Here is an 8,653-nt window from a genome sequence, read left to right as displayed (position 1 = left end):
TCTATTGATTTCAGCAAAAGACACCATAATTCTCTGAAGACAGGACTCAGCTGTTTGTCTTTGAACAGCTGAAGCTTTGGAAAGTGCTTAACAATTCCAGTCCTCCTATTTTTTGGACAGCTTTATTGCTGTTAGCAAAAGACCCTTGCTGTGGTGTGATAATGTCTAGTACCAGTGCCTGAATAGAGGGTGTATCAGAGCTCAGAGCACCAAGTGACATCCTGCCGAGGTATTATTTCTGGAGTGTCAATGAAACTGAAAGCTCCGGAGGAATTCAGAAGTGGGCCACTACCAAAGGCTGATCAAAAGGACTCGGAAATCAAGCAATCGCCTCTAATTGGATCCTTATGGCACTTATGGAGAGAATCCTTTCAGAAACCTGCTTTTAGAAGGCGACACGTAGAAAATTTCAAATGTGGTGTAGCTAGAGTACCAGTAATTAAAATCAGACTACCATTCAATGTATACTTTAGAGATGACTGATTCCCTGGATGCTCAAAAAGGCCTTTTTCATCCTTGCCAAATAATACCTGAGTTTGGGGACATCCTACCCTCTCTATTTTCAGACTTGGTCCAAGTATTCTTACCTTCTCTATGTTAGAAAGCCCTGCTCTTGTGCTCAGGAACAGTGCAAAGAATTTAGTTCACAATTAGAGTGATACAGTTCTTCTAAGGGCTGTGAGGGAAAAAAGGGGATCCCCTGAATTTAAAACTTCCTCAGCAGTGGGCTGAAAGCAGTGGCAGGTTAGAGCAGGGCCGCATGTTTGCAGTGTTACATTTGGATGGCACCCACGCTATGGGAGGCATCTGCCCTGCCACGGAGAAGACTGACATGACAGATAGAGGCACATATCAATTAGCTGAAATCAGAGTGCTTATTCTCATGCAAATTATGGATTGCAAACGCGAGGAACAAACTCAGACTAACACCTGTCATATAACACCTACAAAAGATTTCTGCTTTCATGTCTCAAGGCTGTCTTGGGTTAGCCATAAATCATATTTTGACAGGGTTTAATAAAATACAAATTATGGAACTAGTGAGTCATACTCAGTATTTCCATCAGACAAATCTGAATGGGTGTACATTTTAACTGAGCTGTAAATAGATTAAATTGCAAACCCAAATCTCTGAACTTCTGTAGCTTTACAGATTTTGAAGGAATATTATCTTGCATTCAGATTTTCTTCCTAAAGTAATGTTGTGTATGACTGTGTAACATACTTGTTAGGAGGCAGGATTTGAGAGATTTACCCAGCATTATATCAGACGCTGTGTTTTAGTTATGTGTACATGTGCAGGTTTTGTTGCTTTCATTCACCAGCGAAGCAAATAAAAGGAACTAAAATGCTCTTTAACCTCTCTGCAGCATGTCTGTAGGCTCAGATTCATCCCCCTGAACAAGGTATGTACAGGTATATAGTCAAGGTACTTAAATTCAGAAAAGAGGTGCTGTAAGCATCCTCCATAGTCAAGAAGACCAGGAGCTCCATCTTGTAACTCACTTAGGTGGGAATTGCCCATGGGAGGTTGCTCCCCAGGTGGTAGCTGCAGGCTGGCTCTTCTTCCTCACCCTGCAGTGCAAGCTCTTAGACGGGAACCTCAAAGCATCCACACTCCTCTGTTGGGTGCCTTGTATAAATGCTTTATTCTTGGTGGAAGTGCAGAAATTCTCTTTTTTATCTTGTAGAATTGATTTTACCATCAAAAATATGATCAGGTTTCTATAGCAAAATATTAGGGAAATAAAGTACAAACCCCTGAGGGAAGAAGAAAAGATGGTAAGGGGAAAAAAGACCCAAACATTTTCTTTAAACACTCACACAAAAAAGCACAGAATGGAAACTTTTTGTAAAATGTCATTCAGTTTTGAGTGAGTCTTGAATGAACCTATTCTTTGCTTTCTCTTCCTCTATCTCATGTCTTTTGGAGTACCTGCTACATATTGCTCATACAATTTAAGTTTTAAAGAACTAAAAGGGAAAATATTAAGTTCAATTAAATGGCCTTGTGGTTTACTTTCACATCAGAAGTCATCTCCACATCACAGACTGCCTCCTGAAAATTGTAGCCAGGTAGCCAAGTATCTTATACCTCTGTATAGTTGTAAATATGAATGATGTTAAATTAGTCTAGTTCTTTCTTACTTACTCTTTGCTATGGCCAAATATTTGATGGTTAACCTCATTCCTTTTATTTATTTATTTTTTTTTTGGTGTACTTCTCTAGATAAGTCCAATGCTGATAAAAGCTTTGCAATAGACTTACAGCTGAAATCCTAGCACAAGTGGTATACATGATTTATCAAATATTCATCAAATATCTGCAGAAATGAGTGGTATGCCTGGGTTGCAGTTTACATTCATACATCCATTCAGCCTGACAAAGGTAAATGGAAAGAGGACTCCAAAAAGGACTTGCCTTTTTTTGACCACTTCACTGACTCTTAGGAGTTAACTAGCTATCTGAACACCTAAAGTTGGTTTAAAATGCTTGAATGAAATTTGTCTGTCTGCAGAAATCTGACCTGTTTTAAATCTAGAATCCTCTGTAATAGGAGAATTCTAAATAAGGTTAATCCACAAAAAAAAAAAAAAAAAAAAAGACAACCATTTTGTCTTTTCAAACTGGCAAATATTTTTATTCATTCATTCCTATTTTTATTTCTTGTTTGTTTTAATCATCTCAGATAATTGGTTAAGTAACAACTAAAAATTCATGTTTCTTTACTTTTCATCGACAAATTCTCAGCAAGCCTGGAATTAGTATTACGAAAAGAACTCTCTTAAGATAGAAGAAAATATGTTTCTAAACTTTTTACTGATATTTTGGAATGTGTTGCCATTTTATTTATATTATTTTACAGTGAAGAGAAAAATAATAAAAGAAATATTAGAAAAAGCTGTTGCAGAACATAAGTTTGCTGCTTTGGTTTAAATGAGTAATAGCTGCATAACTGTCATCACACGATCACTTTTAATCCTCTTTCATGGTATACAGCTGTGGTTTTGGGCAATGCAATTAATTAGAGAGTAAAATCAAAGCCATGTATCTTTCTTCTTGTGTGATTTTTACTCCCTGTCTTTATATGGCTATCATGACCTTCTAATTATACTAAATGCAATTAAATGCAATCTTTCCAACCAACATTTTCATATTCCTGTCCTTGTGCCAAATAATATATGTAAGATCAAAGAAAAACATATTAATAAGTAAAAGGTATTAGTGTCACTTGCAAATATGAGGACAGAAGTCTCCAAGAAACTGCTGCACTTTTTAGTCCACAGGGCAACCAGGAAGATTATTGCTGCTCTAGGAAAAGGCAAGATATAATCAGACAATTCATTACCACTTAAGATCAGATTTTCAAAAATTTCTGATGACTGGCAGGGCTTTCATTTAAGGATGTTGAGTTCAAAATAGCTTAATTTAGATTCATACAAATGTGGAAATATTGTTAGTTCTAATATTTACATTTTTTAAAAATATATATATTTTTTATTTTGTTCTTTAGCATTTTTAAGATAGTGTGGTTTTATTGAATTCATAGTTACTCTTAATTGTTTCTTACAAGTTTGAAGCTAAATTGTACACTTGATATTTTAACTCAGAAATGACCTTCAGCATGTTTTTTGAGCATGAGTAAGAAGAATCAAAGATTGTATCAGAAACAGGCTAATCAAAGGATAAGTAATGATCCTCTGGATGGATCTGCTGATATATATTTTGCAACAAATATCCTGAAAAAGGTTGAAGGACAAAAAGCATCTCCCTTAGTCTATCTTCCCCTTGGTCACACAAGATTTGATTTTCACAGGTTTTGCAGATGTACACCAGCTCAACTATACACTTCTGTCTCAGCCAGACCTCCACACAGAAGAAAGAAATTCCTTGTAAGCCTAATATATTTTGTCTGCATTTCACAAGATACTTCAAAATTTACAAAGACTGTGCCAATTATAAATTTTGTCTCTCCTACCTGGTAGAAAAAAATAAAATAAAATAAAAAAAGTGATCTATAAGAAACAGCTATTTCTGAAGGAAAATTATTTCAGTGATGAAATAATTAGTTCTGTATTTAGAATAACTAGAAGTGTTAGATTATGTGTTCTCAGAAATATCAGAGTACACAATTTCTTTAAAATTAACACTAGTATCTGTTAAATACTTCCGATTGTCCAGCAAATAATTTTGTAATACCCTTACATCTATTCACAGAAAGATTTCTCAAAGTGCCTGTAAGGGTCTTTTCATCCATATCATAACCATCATGAAATCAGAAGTTGATATTTATAACCTTACTGAAATCTCTATTTGAGGCACCAGCCACATAGTGATATTTCATTTCTCCTAGAGACCTACCTTCCACATATAAACAACATGAGCTTAGTGAAGCAGAAACCCCTGAACTCATCTGTGCAACGTAACAAATTTCCTGTTGTTCCATTGGAGGGAATAATGCATCACAGTCTCAAGTAGAGCAGAATTGTCCCCCATGTGTCTCTTTTTGTCCAATGAATATAAAAAGAACCTCAACAAATAGCTCAAATGTAGACATCTGTGTAGCAAACAATTACATTTACATGAAATGAAATTTTACCCTAAGGGTCTATAATTGAAGTATAATTATATCCCTAAGTTACATGGACAGGATCCCACCCACATTCTTTAAACTAATGTTGGTGCTATTATTTATTTGCAGTGAGCTAGAACAAGCAGATTTGGATTAAGGTTAACATCTCATTGTACTTAGTCTCATTCAAATACTGTCTCAAAACATGAGACTCAGTTTAAGACTGAATATGAATGAGTAAAACACACAGAAGGGGGAAAGTGAAGAAAAGCAATGGTAATATTATATGGCTATAGATTTTAACCATGAATTTGTATGCTTAAGCAGAAATCATCATTTATTTTCTCTGTGATGAATAAACCATAAATCCATAAATTGAGAGATACTAACAATCTCCACTGAGACTTACCTGGACAAGATTTCCTTCTGGCACAAAAAAATAGCTCAAGTAGCATTTGGCATGATGGAAAAATAGCTCATGTAACATTTGGAGGAAGAACATATAAGCTTTACACAAGAGATATGGTGACAGTATTAATGGCAAATAACATAAACAACATTTTGCAAGTATCCAAAATATATTGAGCAAAATTTCAATATCCTTCCCTTCCCTTCCCTTCCCTTCCCTTCCCTTCCCTTCCCTTCCCTTCCCTTCCCTTCCCTTCCCTTCCCTTCCCTTCCCTTCCCTTCCCTTCCCTTCCCTTCCCTTCCCTTCCCTTCCCTTCCCTTCCCTTCCCTTCCCTTCCCTTCCCTTCCCTTCCCTTCCCTTCCCTTCCCTTCCATTTGTTTTCACCACTTCTAGTCTCAAATAAAAATTCTTTGGAATGTTACCTCTATTTGTCATAATGTATCATTGTAAAACAGCCTCTGTAGCTACAGGTAGACTACTACAGCTAGAGTACTACACAGCTTAACGTCAGCTTGTTCTGCTGTGACAAGAAATTGTCTTGACTTGCCCTTGTGAAAGATTTGTGTAGTTTGCTAAAATGGATCCCAAATGGGTAGGGAGAGATGAAGGTGGAGGGGCCTGGAGTTGATGAAACACCCACTTTTGTCTCCTCTTACACCCCTATTTCCATTTTTAAAAAGCATGAATAAGAACAATAAAAGAATGAACAAGAAAACAGACTTCCAAATAGGAATGGATGAAAGCAAAACATTACAGATTGATCAAAAAACAGGAGGCCCCCAAGCAGTCGTCTGTGTATGCTGTGAAAAACATATATATGTATATATGTATATCAGGAAATATGTGATAACATATGGAGAGGTGGATGATAAAACCTCTCAAATAAAAAATCTGTAAGGGGCAAGATACCAAAATCTGCTGGAAAAAAAAATGTGAGATGCAGACACAGACCATATTTGGAAAAGCACCGGATGTACCTTACAAGCTTCCAAGCCCGTTTAAGAAATGAACTTGTGTGTTTTCCCTTTTGTCCTTTTTCTTTTTCTTCCAAAGGATGATTAGTTTCCAAGAATTACCAAAGTGTGCAAAAGTATTATGTACATGCAAAGACACTGCTAAGTGTTGTAGAAGTCTGTCATCAATTATATTTCAAGCAATTACTTTGATATCATCTTTCCTTTGTTTACAGTAGGCTACCATGAACAAGGATGTCCCTCGGGAAAAAAGGATTTGGGGAGGGGAGAGAACATAGGAAGAAAAGGCTCTGAAAACAATATTTGGCTTGAAGCTTTTTCTAAGAAAAAAAAAAAATGAATCATGCACAAAGTTTTCAGTGCAACAAAAGAAATCTTGTTAGCTTGCCAAAAAGGTTTGTTATAAATATGACAGGAAACAGGAGAAAAAGAGGTGGGATCCAAAAGATTTTAAGAATTAAAAAAAAAAAAAAGTCTGCAGATTTTGAAGTAGCTTCTCTCGTGTGCATGTTTTTTGTTGTTTTGTTTTATTTATTTTATTTTATTTTATTTTATTTTATTTTATTTTATTTTATTTTATTTTATTTTATTTTATTTTATTTTTTATTATTTTATTTTTATTTTTCCTTGGTAGATATATTTTCTTTGGGTAGTTGATAAAATAATAATTGGTTCCATGTTCAGCACTGCTTTGTCTTTGGCCTCAGTTCTTGAATGCAAGGAAAAAGGAATGTAGTTCACAGTCACGCTTTTCCTTTTTTATTTTTTTATTTTTTGGTAACGATCTGAAGAATGCAAGTATGATTCATTTCATAACAAGGAAATGATGCTGCAGCTACATGTCGAGCAGGGGTTCTTGCACTGCACTTGCATCCCACAATGAGCAGTGGAGAAGTGCCTACATGGCAGAGCAGGGATGTCTGCACCTCATTTGGGGAGCAGAGGAGCTGGGAGATGAGCCAATCAGGGCTAAGGATGGGATCTGGCTTGTGCTGCTGCATCTAATCTCAGCTTTCTGGCAAATTAGCCAATTGAGAAGCTGTAAATTTGTGGTGCAGACAAGTGAGAAATGCTGCAAGATCCATACTGGGACCTCTAAAAGGTGAGAGGATCTTGGTAGGCTGTGCAATGATAGTTTCTCTTTCTTCCAACTACCAACTATGCTTCTCTACAGTCATAGCAGTGGCTGCCTGCACTCTGTTAAATGAGGAAGCTTTTAGCTTTCTGGAATAACATTAAGTGGTGTACGGCCTTAACACAATCTTTATAGACCACTACAGACTCAGAAGTGTAGTAGGTTTACGTGGCAAGGATTTGGTAGCATGGGGCCATAGGGGTGGCTTCTGTGAAAAGGATCTAGAAGCTGCCCCATGTTTGGTAAGGGTCCCACTGCTGAGCAGAGCTGAGCAGAGCTGAGCAGAGCTGAGCTGAGCTCTTACAGAGCATATTTAAGACAGGGAAAACAAACAAACAAACAAATAAACAAAACGCTGCGCCACACAGCAGCTGGGAGAGTAAGAGGAGTGACAAACAGCCTTGCAGGCACCAGGGTCAGTGAAGAAGGAGGGGGAGAGGTGCTCTGGGCACCAGAGCAGAAGTCCCCTGCGGCCTGTGGTGAGGACCATGGTGAAGCAGGATGTCCCCCTGCAGCCCATGGAGCACCACAGTGCAGCAGGGTTCCACAATGCAGCCTGTGGAGGAGACCAAGGTGGAGCAGGTGGACCTGGACTGATGGAGGCTGCAGCCTGTGAAAGACCCCTGCCGGAGCAGATTTCAGGCTGGACCTGTAGCCCATGGAGAGGAGACCACGCAGGAGCGGGTGACCTGAGAGGAGCTGCTGCCCGTGGGGAAGCCAGGTTGGAGCAGTTTTCTCCTGAGGGATGGACCCCATGGTACGGACCCATATCTGGAGCAGTTCTGGAAGAGATGCTGCCTGTGGGAAGCCCACGCCGGATCAGTTCATCAAGGACTGCATCCCGTGGGTGGGACCCCACAGCACAGGGGACGAGAGTGACCAAGAAGGAGTGGCGGAGAAGAAGCTCTATAGACTGACCATAACCCCCATTCCCCCATTCCCCTGCACTGCTTGGGGGGAGGAGGTGGAAGAGGGCGGATGGAGGGAAGGTGCTTTTGTTTTCTTTCCTTTGTTTCTCATTTCTCTAGCTTGTTAGTAATAAGTAATACATGTAAATCTTACTGATGCTGAGTCTGTTTTGTCCATCACGATTAGTACTCTGCAATCTCCTCATCCTTATCTCAACCCTTGAGCCTTCTTCATTGTATTTTCTTCCCATTCCTCTTTGAGGAGGGGGAGTGAGGGAGCAGTTGTGGTGAAGCTTGGCCACCCACCTGAGTAAAACCACCGCAAGAAGCTACTGCCATTATCTAGATACAGAACAACACGGACACCGTCCTGATGTTTCTCAGACACTGTTATTGGTACATCTTCAAGGTAATCTCCTCTAGACCAGCAAAGTTTAAAAGCTTTAAAATCAGTCTTTACAATTATAAAACACAGCATGAAGATGTGACCAAAGTCTCAGGGCTTCCTCCTTTCTCTATGTACTGAAAAATCCTGAAAAGTGTCCTGGTTTCAGTTAGAACAGAGTTAATTTTCTTCCTAGTAGCTGGTGGAATGCTGTGTTTTGGCTTAGGATGAGAAGAGTGCTGATAACACCCCGATGTTTTAATTGCTG

Source organism: Aythya ferina (genome assembly GCF_964211825.1).
Source record: "Aythya ferina genome assembly, chromosome: 3".
Classification (NCBI taxonomy): domain Eukaryota; kingdom Metazoa; phylum Chordata; class Aves; order Anseriformes; family Anatidae; genus Aythya; species Aythya ferina.
This window is presented reverse-complemented; position numbering follows the sequence as displayed.